This window comes from Ursus americanus, chromosome 17, assembly GCF_024610735.1.
Source record: "Ursus americanus isolate L20-20 chromosome 17, mUrsAme1.1.p, whole genome shotgun sequence".
Lineage (NCBI taxonomy): Eukaryota > Metazoa > Chordata > Mammalia > Carnivora > Ursidae > Ursus > Ursus americanus.
This window is the reverse complement of record NC_142143.1, coordinates 33,099,637-33,119,748: the sequence shown is the minus strand read 5'-3', so window position 1 is coordinate 33,119,748 and position 20,112 is coordinate 33,099,637. Positions and strand designations below refer to the sequence as shown.

Here is a 20,112-nt window from a genome sequence, read left to right as displayed (position 1 = left end):
ATTGTAAAATGAGAGAGGCTAGGGGAAGGGTGCACAGAACCTCCCTTTGTACCTTCCTGTGAGCTTGCAATTATTTCAAAATTATAATTATAAAGTAATTTCCATTAATTGAAATGTATTTTCTGTTGACTCCTATGAACCAAGGACAGATTTCAAATCTTAACAAAGCATTTCAATAAGCCTTTTAAACATTTTGAAAATAGACAAAAATTCTTTTTTTTTAAGATTTTATTTATTTATTTGACACAGAGACAGCCAGTGGGAGAGAGACAAGCAGGGGGAATGGGAGAGGAAGAAGCAGGCTCCTAGCAGAGGAGCCTGATGTGGGGCTCGATCCCAGAACGCCAGGATCACACCCTGAACCGAAGGCAGATGCTTAACGACTGAGCCACCCAGGCGCCCCACAAAAATTATTTTAAATACTTAAAATTTTGTTACTATATTAAGAACACCTCAGATTTAGACACTGTATTCATTTCCTAAGAATTCTGTAACAAATTCTTTCAAATTTAGTGGCTTCAAATAGCATAAATAAATTCATTCAAGGCTCTGGAAACCAGAGATCCAAAATCAAGGTATGGGCAGGTCCCTCCCTCAAGAGGACCCAGGGGACAGTCTGTTCCTTGAGTTTCTAGGTTCTGGAGGCTGCCAGCATCCCTTCACTTATAGCCTCATCCCTCCCATCTCAACCTCCGCACTCACACTGCCTCCTCCTCCTCTGTGTGTGTCTGATCTCCTTTTGACTGTTTCATATAACGACACTGTGATGGCATATAGGGCCCATCTGGACATATCAGGATACTCTTTTCATCAGAGGATTATGTCTGCCAAGACTCTTTTTCCAAATAAGGTAACATTCACAAATACCAAGAATTAGTAGGTAGACATATTTTAGGAGCTGTTATTAGCTCCTAAAACAGGTGTATAATATTATATTACATTTATTTATATATTTATATTATCATGTCAGGAAAAATGAATTTGGAGGCAATTGACATGTTTTATTCATTATCATCATAAAATGTCAAGTATGACCTTTCTTAATTATTTCCCATGGTAGACTGCTTGCAAAGAGAGGGTTTACCATTCCTCCCAATGCTGTATCTGTCTGTTACTCGTTCCATCAGGAAGTGGAATCTATTTCCTCTTCTCTTAATTCTGTGCTGTACTTGAGCTTGAATTTGAATTCTGGGAGTAGGAGAGCTTGCTTTGACCAGTAGGAGGCAGAACTGACACTGCACGTTCCGAAGCTAGGCCTGAAGAAGCCTGGCAGTTTCTGCTTTCACTCTTTTGGAATTCAGACCGTGTATATATAAAAGTCCATCTGCCCTGCTAGAAATCTCACATGGAGAGAGAGCGAGCCTCAGTGACTTAAGCCTTAGGCACAAGAACAAAGGCACCCACATTCTAGTCCCAGCCCAACTGCTAACACATACCAACTGAAACATATGGTATCAAGCTGAGCCCAGCCAACACACAGAATAATAAGAAATGATAATTCATTATTGTTTTAAATTATTACAATACCAGAAAGGCAACGGAGGGCTCAATAAACCACTGTTTTGAACCTACTGGGGAAAAAAAATGGTGGCGGGAGGATTTGTTACGTAGCAATAGATAACTGAAGCATTTGCCTATTGGGGAGACAAATTGAATATTCATTGAATTTAACTGAAAGTATAAATATTTAACTCTACTGAAATTTAAAATATTGTCCAAGGAACTGTTCACAAGGGGCCTAGACCTGTGTAAAAAGGGTGTGGTTCAGGTTTTTAAATCCATGCAGTGATTTTCTTTTAACCACAAGAGAAATATTAACCTTGATTCTTTTGTAAAGTTCCATGTGGTCGGTCTTATATTTAAGGCATCTGTATATCAGAAATGCAACAGGGATTATCACAACAAAACTTACAGACATCAAAATGATCATAAGGGAATAAACTCTACACACAAAAATTAACAACTTAGATGAAATGGACAAATTCCTCGAAAAACACAAACTACCACAACTTACCCAATATCAAACAGATCATGTAATATCTCTATATCTGTTAAAGAACGTATACGCACATAATTTAAAATTCTCACAAAAGAAATCTCTAGTTGGTTTCACTAGGGAATCTTATTAAACATTTAAAGAAGAATTAACACCAACTCTGCACAATCTCTTCTAGACAGTAGAAGATAATGGAACACTGCACATTCATTTTATGAAGCTAGTATTACTCTGATACTCTGAAGACAGTACCAGAAGAAAAACAATACAAAAAACTATAAATCTATATCCCTCATGAATATGGACACAAAATTCCTCAACACAGTATCAGAAAACAGAACTCAGCAATATATAATAAGAGTTATATTCCATGACCAAATGGGCTTTATTCTAGGTATACTAGGTGGTTCAGTATTCAAAATCAATAATGTAATATACCAAAACAGGCTAAAGAAAAAAATCATGACTATACTGACTGATACAGAAAAGGCATTTGACAAAATTCAATATCCATTTGTAATTTAAAAATTATCAAAAAAAAACCCCAACTAGGAATATAAGGAAATTTCCTCAATTTGATAAAAATCATCTGCAAAAAACATACAGTTTTGGTATACTTACCAATGAAAGACTGAATGCTTTTGCCTTAAGATCAGAAACAAGAATGCCTCCTCTCATACTTCTAAGAGAGTGGGCAGAGTACTGAAAGTTCTAGCTAGTACAATAAGGAAAGAAAAGGAAATATAAGGCATATAGATTGGAAAAAAAGAAAGAAAATTTTCCATATTTGCAGACATTCTGGTTGTCTATGTTGAAAAATCCCAAGAAATCTACAAAACATGGACAGTACTTTTATGCTGAACACTACCAAGTGCTGATGAAGACTACCAAAAAGATCTAAACGCATAAACAGACGTAACTACAATGTTCATGTTTTGGAAGATGAACACAGTAAATATGTAAATTCTCCCTAAACTGATATACAAGTTTAATGCAATTCCTATAAAATCCCAGAAAAAAATTTATAGATAAAATTATTCTAAAATTTATATAAAGAGGCAGAAAACTAAAATACCTACAACAACTTAGGAAGGAAGAATCACGTGAGAGGAATAATTCTACCTGATTTTAAGATTTATTTTATACCTAGAGTAATGAAGACTGTGTGACCTTAGGAGAAGGATAGACACACACATCAATTAAACAGAAGAGAATACTCATAAATAGACCCACAAAAATATACCCAACTGATTTTTGACAAAGGTGCAAACGTAATTTCAATGGAGAAAGAATGACAGCCCTTTCAACAAATGGTTCTGGAATAACTGGTTATCTCTAGGCAAAGATAAATAATAACTCTCATACGTTATACAACGCTTAACTCAAAGTGGATCATGGACTTAAAGGTAAAATATAAAACTATAAAACTTTCAAAAATAAATCATTGGAGAAAATCTTTGCAATCTAGAGCTAAGCAAAGAGTTCGTAGACACAACATCAAAAGCAAAATTTAGTAAATTGAACTTCAAAATTAAAAACATTTGCTTTGTGAAAGAACCTATTAAGAGGACAAAAGAATAAGACTGGAAGAAAAGTATTTGCAGACCACATATCTGGGGAAGGGCAGGTATTTAAGATCTATAAAAATTCATAAAACTCAACAATTAAAAATAATTTTAAAATGGGTAAAAAATAAACAGGGACGCTTCACTGACGATGATGTCTGGATGGCAAATGAGCACATGAAATGTGGTTCAACATTATTAGCCATAAAGGAAATGTTAATTAAAACTACAATGAGATGTCACCGCATACCTCTCAAAATGACTAAAATATAGTGACAACAAAATTCTGGCAAGGATACAGAGAAACCGGATCATTCACACATGGCTGGTGAGAATGCAAAATGGTACAGCGCTCTGGAAAACTAACCATCCAATGACCATATAACCCAGCAAGTGCACTCCTGGGCATCTATCCTGGAGAAATGAGAATTTATGTTCCATAAAACCTGTAAATGAGTATCCATAGCAGCTTTATTCATCATCACTCTAAACTGGAAACAACCCAGATGTGATTCAATGGGTGAATGGTTAAACAAACTTTGGTAGATCCATACCATGGAGTGTACTTAAAAATAAAAATAAACAAACTGCTGATATACACAACAACTTGGATGAATTTATAGATAATTATGCTGAGTGGAAAAAGCCAATTACAAAATGTTGCATACTGTATGATTCCATTTTGATAACATTCTTGAAATGCAAAATAATAGGTATGAAGAGCAGAGTGATTAGAAAGGGCAACACAGGGATCCTTACAGTGATGGAACTGTTCTGTAACTTGACTTTATCAATGTATTTTATTACTAAGAATGCTGAAAGCAGAAACTTTCTTGTAAATTCAGAAACTACGAAAATCATGGAGACAAAATACCCATTGACTTTTATACCTTACCCATTCTAGAGCATCTGATGCCTGGATACGGTTCTCCCAAGGGTATTTGTTATTGTCTTCACTTAAGAATATATTTTAATGTATACTTCAAATAAATGGTATAGTAATATAGTATTAAAGGGCATAGAGTGAAAAGTACCTTCCCACTCTGTCCTTCAGTGTATCTGTCCCACCCTTACTTCCCTGTAAGTCACCAAAGTCCTGCACAGGTATTGGTGTATGTATATTCAAGCTGATATGTTTCCACCCCACCCACTCAACCTGATTCTTTTTACATACTGTCACTATATGCATAACTCTGCATCTTGGTTTTTCACTTAAAAAGCCTTCAAAAGCTTTTGCTCTCAATACAATTGTTTGGTTTTTGTTTTGGTTTTTGTTTTATTTGTTCGTTCTGTCTTAATTGTATGATAGATCATGGTATGAGTATATATTTAGGTCATTTCTGATCATCTGCTTCATCGTTCAAGCGACTGACTCTGTATATCTTGCATTTGCATATCTATAGAAGAAATTCCTTCCTGTAGAAGCGGACCTACTCGATCAAAGGTTATGTGCTTCTACAATTTTGGTAAATACTGCCAAGTGGCCCTTTATAAAAGTTGTCTCGACTTGATCTACAACGAGTCATATGAGAGTGCTTGTTTCCCTCTGCCTTCTTCAATATAGTGAGTAATTTTTTTATTTTTGCCAATCTGATAGGTGAAAAAGCTCCTAGTGTAAGCATTTCATTCAAAGATAACAATCAATGAATCTATGTGAAAGGATACCTTAGTGCATTAATCACACGGAAATAAATTGATCTTCAAGACTGAAAATAGTCTTCTATATCAAGTAGTACTGTGCATATAAAGCTATCATGTAGCCCAGTGTCTGGGGCTTGTTATGCACAGAGAACTATGAGAAAATCATTACTGGTCAAAGTAAATATTTAAGTAGATAAATTCATTAAAAAGTTACCAAATACATCCAGAAGAGTAGTTAGGACTTCTTTTAAGTTATAAGGGAAATTGGAAATAAATATAAAGATTCTTCCTGCCATGTAACTTTAAATGTCTTCCTGCATCAGACTATGCCCATGGAATTTTGTTCAGAAACTATTTTAATATTACTCTGCATAGGGGCTCCTGGGTGGCTCAGTCGGTTAAGCCTCTGCCTTCCACTCAGGTCATGATCCTGGGGCCCAGAGATCCAGGCCCTGCTCAGCAGGGAGCCTGCTTCTCCCTCTCCCCACCTTCCACTCATTCTCTCTCTCTCTCTAATAATAAATAAAATCTTTAAAAAATTACTCTGCATAGAATATATTAATATATCCAATCATGCCTATGTATGTAATAATAAAGAGTCAACACACTACCCAAAAGAAGTTGAGAAGTAAATTGAGAAGTAAACGTTTTCAGAGCTTTCGATAATCAGCAAGGTCTCTTTCAGGTCTATCATTCTAAGTCAATGACTTTTTTACTAACTGGGTAATAACCCCAGAGTTCAAGAGAATGCAAATTTCTTACCTAATCATACACAAGTTTTATTTTATGACAGGACATATATTCTAACATGTACACAGCAAAATCTGAACTCTGATCACTGAGTAAATTAATGATTATAAATACAGTTTAAGTTTTAGTAATTATTCTAACTTATTTTACTTATTAACTTAATAATTGACAAGTAAGGCATTTCATTTGATTATCGGTATCTCAAATATTTATTAGCCAATTAAATTGTTCTACTTTTTGCTAATTTGAATGCTTGTGTCCTCCACTCCAAATTCATATGTTGAAATTCCAACCCCAAGATGACGATATTATGAGATGGGGCCTTTTGGGGTAGTACAAGTAACCCCAGAAAGCTAGCTAGCCCTTTCCAACATGTGAGAACACAATGAAAGACACCATCTAAGGAGCGGGAAGCAGGATCTCACCAGACACCAAATCTGTGGGTGCCTTGGATTTCTCAGCCTCCAGAACTATGAGAACTAAATTTCTGTTGTTTATAAAGCACCCAGTTTATGGTATTTTGCTACAGCAACCTGAACAGACCAAGACCGTATTTCTTATTTACGTTATTATTTGGATGACAGAGCACTTGTTTTCTAGAAACATGTATAAATATCTTAATGCCATTAAAATATTATATCTTGAGTTAACATATATGGGAGCATAAAGTAATTCTTGAATCAAGAATACCGCATGCAATCAGAAAAAAAACTTGTCAACAAACAGTAAGAGATTATTTTCAAAACAGTGTTAATTCCCGCCTTCCTTAAAAAAAAGAACACGTTAAATGTTTCGCTTGGAGGAAAATGGTCAATGAATTCAATAATATATTTTACTCCAATAAATCAACATGGATCATTGATCATGTGGATACAAAGGGTACGCACACAAAAATAAAATATATGATTCTGATGATCGAATACTCGGAATGTAATGAGATAAAAGCTCTTCAAGGGCAATTCTGTCCATCATCAAGTACTCATTAAGTACCTTCTACACAAGTCAAACCTAGGCGCCAAAGACGTGAGTAGGTCTATATCTCAGCACCATTCTTGCGGAAATGAGGCTGGGTGGGGTGAGAAGCTCTATAAGGTTGCTTGTCAGAGAATACTTCCTAAAGCAAACACATTGTTCCCAGCATCCCGGGAAAGCAACCGGGCAATGACAGGTATAAAACAGCTTTAAAAAACTGCGTGATGAGGCGCCTACACGCAGTACATAAAGCAAATCCTTCAGTCCTCCCGTGTTTCTGGGTAGTGAACTATACAAATGGTGCAGACTAAGTAAGGCTGCGTCTACCTTTAAGACCTGGAAGGGAAAGGCCAGACTGGGAGAAACGGACGCAGCCTCATTTGCATAAGCACCCAAACACTGCTGACGTCACCGCGCCCGAGTGCGGACCCCGCCCCGTCTTACTCCAGCCTTTCCCTTGGAAGGAAGAAGATGGAAAGAGGAGAGGCAGCGAAACACTGGAGAGCGCGAGCCTGGGGGCTTCCCTCTCCAACGCTCAGCCAACGCCGCTCCTTGTCTTAACGGAAAAGAATTCCCGTTCCCGCGGCCTCTGCGACTGGGTGGGTCACACCTGTCCCCGGGATATCTCGACTGGGCGTTTCGATTCGTTCATATTTACGAGGCTGGTATGCCTGCGTGTTACGATTTGAAAGCCTCTCCCTATATTCAAAATCGTTCTCTGCCCAGGCCACGCACAGACAAGCCAGGTTTCCAGTTCCTCCCATCCTCTCCTTAAAATCCCCAGCATCACCACCTCACCGGCACAACTCTCAAATTCCTGGATGCGCAGAAACACACAGGTTGTGCTTTCTTCAGTAGCCACGTGCCTTGTGAGCGGAAAGGCCCACTTACGGACCTTTTATCGCAGGATTCCTCGGGTAAAAGGGAACGAGGGTCACGTGAAAATACACAGCCTCCGGTAGTCGCCCTCAGCAGTGGCAAAAGCGACGAGAAGCGAATGAGGAATGAGACTGGCTCCTCTCCCCGCCCTACCGCCCACCCTCACGAGGATCGGCTTCCAACTCACCTAGAACCTCGGAAGCGCCTCGCTCCGTCCCGACCCTACCAACTTTACTCTCGGACTTGCCCCCATCGGACCCCACCCGTCCAGCCAGCTCCGACTTGACTTGGAAACGACTAGTCTCTCGGGGATGCTGTAGGCGAGTTCCACGACGAGAAGGAAGGATGGCGGCACGTTTCGACCCATGTGCTTCCCCCTACTCGCCACCCCCCCCCCCCATTGTGCACAGGTGCAGGACACAGCCTGGAGGATCGCCCGCCCAGCCCAACTTCACCCTCAAAAGCTTTGGAGCTGCCCCCTTCCCCTCACCCCAGGACCCAGCCTGAGTCCTCCCTGCGTTACATCCATCGAGTCCGCTCACGTCCCAGTCCCCGGGCTCCAGGGTGGCTAACGGTGAGCCCCGCCTTACCTAAAACCGTGCCCTTAGCAGTAGGAGCGTGTCATTACCGTTCGCGTGTCTCCACCGGGCACCTCTCGGTTCTTCCACGTCCCGACAGTAGCAGCAGTGGCCGAGGGTCGGGCCCAGGTGGCTGCGGCGGAGGCCGCGGAGGAGCTGTCCAGAGAGAAGCCGCCGCTTGCCTAGGGCGGGCCCTGGGGCTGGGCTGAGGGGGTCGCTGCCCTGCGGGCTGGCTGCGAGAACTCCTGCGCGCCTGTGTGTCTGCCAGGGAAAGAGCACGAGATGCAGGCGCGCGGGTGCGTGCGCGCGGGTGTGTGTGAGGGTGTGAGTGAGGGTGTGACGGAGGCGCCCACGTGCCCGGCCCGCCCGCGCTGCGGCCGCCGACCGGCTGCGGGGGAGAGGGGGAGGCTGCGGGCGCCGCGGGGGAAGGGAGCCAGGTCGCCCGGCTGGGCGCCGCACCTCCCCGCCCCACCGCTCCTTGACGCAGAGGCCGCTGCGGCTGCCCAACCGCGTCCTCCCTGCGCTCCAGGATGGGCCCGCCGGGGCGGCACGGACCGCGCGAGTCCGCTCGGAAGCAGAACCGAACGGATGCCCCTGACATCCCAGCCTCCTTTAACCCACCCAATGCAGAGGACAGGCACCGGTTGCCCGCCCCGCGCCTTTGTCTCAGCGACGATAACAATAGACACGGTCCTGCCTCGCACCCTCTAATATTCTCCGAGAGTCCGTGACGGGACAAGAAGTGGGTGGGTGACCCAAGAACCCTTTTTCCTGGCTGTCTCTCAAGCAGGCCATTTACATCTCTTGCAAAAGAAAAGCCATCTGGTCATTTGCTTCTCCACCAAACGTTGGCCTGATAGCGCTCAGTCATTCTGGCCAGGTTAGGAGAGGCTGCTTTAGGGAGCTGGTCCTCGCCCTATGTTGGTCCCTTAGCATGGGACTCTTTCCCAAGGGGTCTCAATACAATATGAATTCCTGTAGCAATCAAGACATACACATAATTAAGCCACGTGGAGAATCCCTAACACCTACATCACTGAACACAAAGCTAAGCCTTCTTTTGAAAATGGCTGAATCTTCCCCTAAACAGGGCATATGCTCCAGAGATTAAATTTTATGTCCTTGAAACTTTATGGCCTTTCAAAACTTGAAAGAAATGCAAAATAAGCCTAAAACAAATTATAGCAGAAAGGTTCAGTGACTTGAGGAAGGACATTTTTCACTTCCAGACGATTAATATTACCATTAAAAAATACCTTTGTGCACTTTTAGGCCTTCCAACAATCCCTCAGATTTTGATGGTTTGTATCCAATTAAGATTGAATTAAATAACAAGGCAATTGCAGACAGGTTTTTCATGCAGTGAAAAATCTCCTGGAAAGAAATCACAAGACCTAAATTTCAGGTCAGAACATTGCAACTAATCCTTAGCTTTTAACGCAGCCAAGAGAGCTTTTTCTCAGTCTCTTCCAATCTCACCTTTAAAATACTTTTTTAAAGTTAAATTAGATTTGATTCCCTGAATGCCCCCTCCCCTGCCATGAGTAAATAAATAGTCTGACAGATGTCCCACGGGAAAAAAATAAAAAACGGTTCCAATAAACCTCTTACAGAACATGGTGTAGGATTTGTCTTCGAGTTCACATATTGGCGACAGGCAAATATTTATGTTGATATATATCATTTTTTATGTAATGAAGTTGACATACAGTAGAAATAATACCAATAACAACTGAGAAGAATTTAAGAAAATAAGCTATGTCTTCCTTAATCAGGATTAGGCTTATCTGTGGGAAACAAAGTTTTCTGTATGCTTACAAGAATGGTTTGTAGCAGTACAAAGCAGGCCTACTTGCCTACAACTATTCCCTCCTCACACTTGTTCACTGACATTTAACACCTACCTCAAATACATGTACAAAGCTACAAGTCACAAAATATTTGTGAAGTGATACCCTCAAAAATGACTAATACTAATTCATGTCTTGAAGCCAATGAGAAGAAATAAGAGAAAGCAGCTATTGAGTTTCCCACTAAGTACCTAGAGCTTTAAAATAGCTCATTTAATCTTCTCAATTAATTAATGAGGTGATTTTAAAGATTAGACAGAGGTGATACTCAAGAGAAAAAAAATTGCAAAAGGCTACATAGCTAGTTCAATGACAGAATGGAGATTTTAACCCAGATCTGGTTCGCTTCAGAGTTCATGTTTTTTAATGCTGTCTTGTAAACCTTTAGTGAATGTATAAATTTTAACAGGAGGAAGATGTAGAATTAACACAAGGACTAGTCACCTTTGAAAATAAGAAGTGGAGTGGGGGGTGGAAAGATCCCAAAAGGAGAACCTAGAAACTACAGTCATAGAGGTAAAAAGTATCTATTTTTAATTTTAACAGTAAAGACCGTTCAGTGATCTAGTATCCAATCACTAGTATCTTTTAGCTAACAATTATTGAGTGCTTTCTTTGTCACACAGGGAAAAAATGATCACATGGTGTTGGTGTGGCAGAAGGGAAAGAGCAGGACTTAGTAGATTTCAACCTACAAGTGAAAGGAAGCTAGTCTTTTTGGCCACACTGTATTTAACATCAGCAAATACTGATTCAGAGTTAGGTATGTGCCTTGGCAATGTGCAGAATAATTTAAATGCCTTATTTTTCCTAATTCTTACACCAACTTGATGCAATAGGTAGTTATTGGCCACACATTGCAGAAGAAAAAGATGAGACTGTGGTTGTCCATGTTTATAATCAGAAGGCATCTGTTAGATACTGTAAATAAATACCTGCCCCTATCTAAATCACTTTCTGAATTTGATACCTACTTTTAAGCACCAAATCCCTCAAAGTGACAATATTATGCAAGAATTCCCAAAGATATAGCACCAGAGTTCAGAAAAACAATACAAAGATTTACCAAAAAAAGAAAGATTTAAAAATCACAGTACTAAAGGAAAATATTTAAATCAATTCACACCACAAGATTATGTTAATTCATTCTCCTATTTGTTATACATGTAGTATATTGTGGAAAATCTTTTTTTCTGACAAAGATTTTATTATATTATTCTCCATACTAAAGGTTATTTGATACACAGTTTTGAAATTTTTATGACACTAAATTCTGCACAACCCACAAATACATAGTGAATATCCTATTCATCCTACATCTTCTTGACTGATCATGGGCTGAGAGGTAGAAGCAAGGCAAGTAACTATATTATTTGATCTCTCTGTAGGTGGAGGATGGAATAACTGAATTGACAAATGTCAAAGCAATCAAATCAATTGGTATGGTTTAAAACTCATATTACTCAGCTATCAAAAAGAAAAATTTCTCAACATTTGCTGCAACATGGACGGCACTGGAGGAGATAACGCTAAGTGAAATAAGTCAAGCAGAGAAAGACAATTATCATATGGTTTCTCTCATCTATGGAACATAAGAACTAGGAGGATCGGTAGGAGAAGAAAGGGATAAAGAAAGGGAGGTAATCAGAAGGGGGAATGAAGCATCAGAGACTATGGACTATGAGAAACAAACTGAGGGCTTCAGAGGGGAGGAGGGTGGGGGAATGGGATAGGCTGGTGATGGGTAGTAAGGAGGGCACATATTGCATGGTGCACTGGGTGTTATACGCAACTAATGAGTCATCGAACTTTACATCAAAAACCAGGGATGTACTGTATGGTGACTAACATAATATAATAAAAAAATATTTTAAAAAATAAAATAAAATAAAATAAAACTCACAGTGTTGTTTCAACGATTTCAACAATCATTTGAGGAAAACAGGACAAATTCAAGGTTCTTTTTCTTTTGATGTTTATGAAAATAAATGCTTACAGGTTTTTTCTGACATCTGTAGTAACTCTTTATCCATCTTATTTTATTCTTCTCTTTCTAAATGTTAATGGCTTTGGGGCTCTGTCCTTGGTCCTTATGTCGTCTTTTTTTTTTTTTTTTCCCCTCTCAATATTTTCCTTAGGTGATTTCATTCCATGTTTTCTTTCATGTTCGATTTAAATAAAGGTGATGTTAAAAATATTTAATTTTCTGTAACTAATAACTATAATTGTACTGACCAAAGGAAATAGAGCATAGAGAGGACTAGCATCCCAGGAAGGGAGCCAGGGTGACTAAAGTAGCATAAAGGAGGCATTTGGAGGACTTAGGCACAGCTATTTTTCCAGCAGTATTTCAATATTCCTTCTACTGGTACTGCTGAACAATGTGTGATAACTGAAAATCGTTCTTCATATTAAAGTGTGTTTTTGGCATATGCTATTTCTGATATTAAAGAAATTTAATTACTAATTTACTGAGTTTTTAATCATGAGCTATTTCATTCAACAAATATATATTGGGTACTTATTTTATAGCAGGCACAGTTCTAGGTGCTTGAAATATATCACTAAGCATAATAGACAAATATCCCTACCCTCATAGAATTTATAATCCAGGGGGACAGGGGAAAAGGAAGGCATTAAATTTGAGTAAACATAATAAATAAATCATATAATATGTTTAAAAGAGCTAAGTGCTATAAAAAAAAAGATAAAGTAGGCTAAGGGGGTTAGATTCAGGGGAAGGAGGGTGCATTTCAATTGTAAATTGAGTTGTCAGGGTAAGCCTCTGAGATTTTATTGGAACAGTGACTCAAAGCACTTGCAGAAATTAGCCTTGCAGATGTTCCAGGCAGAGAAGTCAGTCAGTGAAAAGACCCTAACCGGAGTTTACAGGGCATGTCTGAGGAACGGAAGAGACCCAGATTTGGCAAATTCTTGCCTTACACTGTAAAGACAAGCTTATTTCTAAACTTTAATTTCTTTTATAAAATTTATATTCATCATTTCTCTGGTGTTCACCCATGTGTTCGTTCCTGGAACAAATCACACTTGACCATGATATACTATTATTTTTTATTTAAATTGTTGGATCCAACCTTTTTCATGTTTTGTTTAGAGTTTTTCATCTATATACAAAAATGAAACTATCTGTGATTTGTTTATGTTCCCCTTGCAATTTTTTTAAATCAAGGTTATTTGAGCATTGTAAAACGAGATCCAAAGTTTACACTCCTAGCCTCTCAAATACCCTTACATAAGATAGAAATTGTTCATTACTTGCCTGGGAAACTGAGGAAAGTAGGAAGGGGGTGTTACATAGAGATGCTTTATTTTTAATTGAATTTTTCTATTGGTCTATTTAACTATGTCTTAATTGAGTAAATTTTGGTAATTCCTTTTTTAAAAAATTGTTCATTTCATCTAATTTTTTAGTGTGTTGCAATAAATTTGTTAGTACTATTTTATGTTAAATCCTAGATTATACTTATAGATACATGCACTTTTCCATAATGCTGCTTATTTTGACCTTATCTCTTTCTTTTCTATCAGTCTTGCTAAACCTTTGTCTATTAGTCTTTTCAAAGAATCAACTTTTGATTTTGTTAGTGATGTATTTTTTACTTTCTTGTGAATTTCTTTTCTCATGTTATTTATATATTTCTTCTAGTTGTCTTTTCTAGCTTTTGGATTTGAACAACTGCTATTAAATTGCTTCAACATTATAATTTACTACCTAAGTACAGCATTAGTTGCATGCTGCAAATTAAGTGATCCTTTTAAATAATTTCAATTCTTACTTTCATAATTTATAAGCACATTTTTTAATTTTATTTTTACTGCTGATCATTTATGTTGACATTGTAGTGAGATTACTTATCTTTGTAGTATCAATTCTTTTGGAATTTTTGAGATCTTTTGTGGTCTAGTATTTGTTCATTTTTTAAAAAATTGCTTATGTCAAACTCAAAAGAGTGCATATGTTTTATTTATTAGATAAAGCTCATTAATTATGGATATTAAATCTTCCAATATGTAGCATAAACTTTAACATCCGTATGATTATATCATCCTATTCCAACTAGATTTTTTAAAGATGTACTTTGTTCGTTTTTGTTTGGTTATTCTGGGTCATGTTCTTATATCAGAACCAAGTAACATAGCTCTGGAAATGAGATTCATAGTTCTGTAATGATCACATTGAGTAGAAGAAACTTCTCCCAGTGAATGAAGACACTATTAACAGAAAAGGGGCATGAATGAAAAAACATTCTTAGTAGCCCAAACTATGGGCTAATAGAAGAACTCCTACAAAGCATGGTATGAATATACCTTCTACAGGCAGTATAGTTACATTGGATTCTAGAAACTGGGTGTTAGAAGAGGTCATCAAGAGGATGTGACTACTGATTGACCCATGAGCTGAACCTGGACACTCAGAGGTTCCTTACCTCCAACCATGTCCTTGGAATGTATATTCTTCCTATTGTTTCCATATCTGGAGACATTTCAAGAATGCAACCTTGAGAGAGTAATATGTTACTGAGACCATCTGGACCATAAATATGACTGAACTCCACTAAGACCTCTATAGAAACTTATAAGATTCTGGGGCGCCTGGGTGGCACAGCGGTTAAGCGTCTGCCTTCGGCTCAGGGCGTGATCCCGGCGTTGTGGGATCGAGCCCCACATCAGGCTCCTCCGCTATGAGCCTGCTTCTTCCTCTCCCACTCCCCCTGCTTGTGTTCCCTCTTTCGCTGGCTGTCTCTGTCCTGTCGAATAAATAAATAAAATCTTTAAAAAAAAAAAAAAAAAGAAACTTATAAGATTCTGGTGGGCAAGTGCAGAGATTTACTCCTCTTGTAGCAGCCTTAAACAAACCTCATACGTAAGTTTTCTTGCTTATTAAACCTGTCACCTACCAATCTGGAATGGTCTGCCTCTTTCTTGGGTCTCTCCTTGCCCTCCGTATGGGGCCTAGTTTCAGATCTCACCTGGGGAGCTCCTGAGGTTTCAAACCAACTACTGGTGAGCCAGCCAGGGTCTGACATATGGGCCACCCACCCACCCCGCCCACCACAGAGAGTTCGATGGCTATCCCAGGATTTCCCCCACATACCTCTTTCCCAAGTTGCAGGAAGAGTAAGTAAGTAAAGTTGCATTATAACAATCCTCTTGAAAGAATCATCTGGGCCTTCCAATGACAACTTTATAAAATAATAAAATGATTATGGCAATCTCTGCTGCATGGGGAATCCCAAAACAAACGCAGGCAAAATTATTCACTATAAGAGATTGAGAGATAAAAGGGGAAACTGGTAGTGAGAAAGGGGCTATATCAGTCAACGGCAACTAAGTAAGGAGCAAAAACAACTGAAATCTAGATCAAATCAATTATTATAAATTTGTAACCCCTATAGCTTGAGTTCCTACTACTCATAGTTCTCAGACTGTTTTGTTACTGTTCATTAGTCTCTTTCCTAATGGAGACTACCAGAAGCTCTTTTACCAGTTACAGGGAGTTCATGAAGCCTTTAAACATAAGCAAATTCCAGAATCAATTCCAGACTCCCCTTCTTAAGATTCTGTTCCCTTAGAACCACTCTGGTATGAACATTTTATTAGTCTTGTTTTGGTCAGCAGAGCAGAGCCGTTATAAATGTACGGGAATAAGAATTTAGTATAGGAAATAGAAATTTAAGGGGCGCCTGGGTGGCTTAGTCATTAGGCGTCTGCCTTCGGCTCAGGGCGTGATCCCAGAGTCCTGGGATCGAGCCCCGCATAGGGCTCCTCCACTGGGAGCCTGCTTGCTTCTTCCTCTCCCACTCCCCCTGCTTGTGTTCCCTCTCTCTCTGGCTGTCTCTCTGTCAAATAAATAAATAAAATCTTAAAAAAAAAAAAGGAAATAGAAGTTTAAAAATGTGGAAGGAATTGGGGCAGGACAGTAAAGGTCTAGATCACTATGGCCAGAGAATCAGAGAAACATTGGCTAACAATTCAGCCTCAAGCTATGTAGCTCGTGGAGATTTCCAAGATCACAAGGAATTCCAAGAAGCCACTGAATCTGGCCCCGTGACCTTGTGAGTGTGGTGACTTCCACTTCACTTCTGTTTTCCAAATTACATGTCTGTTCCTTTTATTGGCAAAACCTCAGAGTCTTCAAAGAAGGGGATTCTTAGAAATGCAGTGCCCACCTTAGAGGGAAGTAATGATGGTGTCGAATTGACAACAGCCAATCTACCACCTAACATCTCCAGCCATAAATGAGGTGTGTGTGTGTGTGTGTGTGTGTGTGTGTGTGTGTGTGTGTGTGTGATATCTTCAGTGTTACTGTGGCTGTGCCGGCTTTACAAAATAAATTGGGAAGATTTTGTTTTACTAAACTGTTGGATAGTGTGTGTATATCTTCTTGGAAGTATCTCTTCTTTAAAAAATTGAAATGAATTAGCTTGTAAAACCATCTGGGCCTCGTAATCTTTCAGAGGTAATTCATGTTTTTTCCAAGAGCTTCTAAAAAATCTGCCTATTTAGGTTTTCTTCTTCCTTTTTAGTCATTTTGGAAAAAACTTTTTTTTTTTCAGAGCCTATTCTTTATTTCAGCCAAATGTCAAACCTAGAATTGGGCATAATATCATATCATACTTTAAAAATAGGTTTCCTAGCTATGCTTGTATTAGTCAACTTTGCTGTACAACTAACTATCCAAGAACCACAGTTGCTCACAAGGAGCATTTATTTTTCACTCATATGACATTTCGACAACTGCAGTTAGCTCAGTTTTTACTTCTCTAAAGCTTCACATAAATAAAATCATACAGTAGTCTATCTTCTTGAGTCTTCCTTCATTCGGAATGATACTTTTAAAATTCATCCACGTTGTGGGACTAGTTCATTCCTTTTTATTACTGAGTAGTATTCTTTTGTGTGAATACAAATATACACTGTTTATGGACACTCCTATTGACGGATACCTGGTCTGCCTCCAGTTTGGTCTATTATGACTATGTTGCTGTAAATATTCTTTCCCACTTCTTTCTGTTGATATATATTTTCATTTCTCTTGGGTAAATTCTTAGGAATAAACTTTCTGTGCCATATAGCAGATTGATGTTTAGTTTTACGGGAAACTGAATAGCATCTTCCGAAGGAAACTGACTTCGAAGTCCGTGTTCTTAATTATTACACAATAGAGTTGAAGTGAAACTCGCAAGAAAAATGGGAATTTTCCAGAATGGAAATTTAGGGGAAAATACTTCAGATTACGAGAACGATATTAGCAAAAGCACATAGTGTGAGAATGAAGTTTACTCATGAGAGGGAAACGAAATATGGGTCTGATACAGTTAAGAGATGAGATTGCAAAGGTGATTAAGTTATGTCCTGGTGATCCACTTGATGGCAGTGCCTAAGATTTGTGGCTTAAGGACAGAAAAAAATAGGAAATCATAAGAGTTTTTTGGGGAAAGAATAATCACTCATTCATTCATTCACTCATTCTCTACAGTAAACATTTGCTCCCTGCTAAGCCTATGCAAGCATCACAATGCTGTTTGCCGTGTTTTAAGAAGTGCTAAAGGTCTGACATAGCACAAGGTCAGGAAAGGGAAGAACATCTCTGAGAAATACTGAAAAGAACAATTCCAAAGGATTCTGTGGTTAATTAGATACAGTTTCCAGAAGGAGAGTAAGGGCTTACTATTGACCACAACTGGACTAATTGGGACATTGATATTGAGTTTCACCACAATAGAGATTTTAAAAGACAATCAAGTTAGGGCTAAGAAGCTGAAGGTAGAATGTGTTTTTGAAGACATACCCTCCAGGAAACACAGTAGTTCTGTTACATTACCAAGTATTTTTTAATAAAAGTTCTAAATGTAGCAGAGCTTCAATATGCCAGGTTTTTACATTAAAAAAACAACGACCCGTAAACTACTCTATAATAAACAGAGGGCAATTTTAATTCTAAGCTGGTGTACTATATAGTTCAATCACATTGACAGGTTCTGTCAAATAATTTCTTAGGATAGTTTTGTTTGTCGTAGGGAATAAAGCCAAGAAGATCATATTTCCTTTGAAAACAACAATATTCAGGGATTAAAAAATTGATTTGGGGGCTTTTTAAATAAAATAATGCATAAGTATTGGTGCTCTTTTGGACTCAAGCCAAACTAATTTGCAGAACTTAAAAGTAGAGGGAGATATAATAGCATATCTTTCAAGAAACAGCAGTGTGCAATCATATTTAATAATATGTTCGTCTAATGTTATGCCTATAAGGATTTGGAGATATGTGTAAAACATGAGTGAGTCAGAAGAGAATCTATAGTCTAATAAAAACTCTAACAGCAATTTTTTCTCTTCTATTATTTCTACACGCCCTTACTCTAATTGTCATATTGTAATCTCTTAGTTATTTGCACATACTTCCCTTGTGAGTAATACTTGAAAATTATATTTCCCACCCAGCCAGGTAGATTTTTATATTAAGTTAAATTCTGCTTTTTCCCCCCCTCATCTTTAGATTCTTTCTGCATGTGATAATGGTGGGGACCACCGTTTGAGGGTCTCTCTCCACCTATCTGCACAGATCTGTCAACTTCTGATTATGAAAGGAAGGATAATAGTCATCATTCCAAATAATAGCATGACAGGAGTCAATGAGAGGGGCTGGGCCAATTCAACTGAAAGATGGTACTAATTCAAGAGTAAGTGAGGAGTACTGGATAAGTCACTTATGGCTGCAGTAATGCTGCAAAAACAAATCATTCCCAAACTCGGTGGCTTAAAACTATCATTACTATCATCAGCACATATCTGTGGGGGGTTGGGAATTACCTTATCTAGATTGACTTGGCTCCGTTGGTTCTTAGCTTTATTCAGGGCTGCTCCACATGTCTCTCACCCACCTTAGACCATTAACTTCCAAGGCATGTTCTTCTTATGGCAAAAAGGCAAGAGTGCAAAAAAGGTCCAACAGAAACTTGATGCCTCTTACAGCCAGAATTAGAACTGGCACACTATCCAAACTTTCCACATTCTACCAGCCAAAGAAACCACTTGGCCAAGCCCCATATAATGGGACAGGGAAGTGTATTTCTCCCATAAGATTAAGGAAAGGCCTGAATATTATGAACAATCATCTGATACAACCCAAGCATTTAAGTAATCTAAGGTGTTTTCTGTAGCTAGATCTCCCTCTTTTGTTTCACACCTATGTATTTCCCTATCCAGCTGTCTCCCAGGCCGTTCAACTTCACAGTCCGTGAGGATTCCAATCTTGCCCAATGGCACGTTCTAAAGACCTTCCATTTGTAGGTGCAGCCTCACCCAGCCCTTGAGTCAGCCTAATGAAGAAGGCGGTTTGTTAGTCACCCTATTCCTATTAAGTCTTGCTGTAGAAAGTATATACCATTTTGCCTGGGTGAAAACCTACAGGCTTACTGAGCAGTGACCTCTTTTTCTCTAAAAAATGTTTGCACGTGTGCACTAAAACTGCGTAGGTGACTGATGTCAGCCCTCGGCGACCATCTCAAGTGACCTCAAGGAGAAATCAAAAACAGGAAGAACCGGAAAATCAGTTCAGTGGAGGCATGCAAGCAATGCTTTTGAACAATCAGATATGATAGAAACATAACGTACGAAGATGACCCCTAGGTCTTTCACATGTCTATGTGGAAATCAGTAAACCTTAATTTTTACTACTGAACAAATTGTACCTTGTGACACCCAAATAACTTGGAGAACTGCTTTGCAAGCACGTACACTTCGTTTCCTTTTCTATGTATATAATCCCTTACAGCTAACAAGCTTCAGAGCAATTCTTCAGGGCAATCTCAGACTGTCTCTGGGCTAGACTCCTTAGTAAGACAACAAATGAACCA

General features: G+C 38.8%; 1 protein-coding gene and 1 pseudogene across 1 annotated transcript in view; one reads left to right on the top strand and one right to left on the bottom strand.

Annotated features, from left to right (window-relative positions):
* The window catches only part of SLC6A15 (solute carrier family 6 member 15), a 41,339-nt gene extending 32,658 nt beyond the window's left edge, over positions 1–8,681 (bottom strand). Inside the window, exon 1 of the mRNA XM_045779758.2 lies at positions 8,432–8,681. The gene's annotated coding sequence lies outside the window, so the exon portion shown is untranslated. The remainder of the gene's footprint in view (positions 1–8,431) is intronic.
* LOC148108656 (uncharacterized) lies at positions 6,646–9,092 on the top strand (annotated as a pseudogene).
* Positions 9,093–20,112: the final 11,020 nt, after the last annotated feature.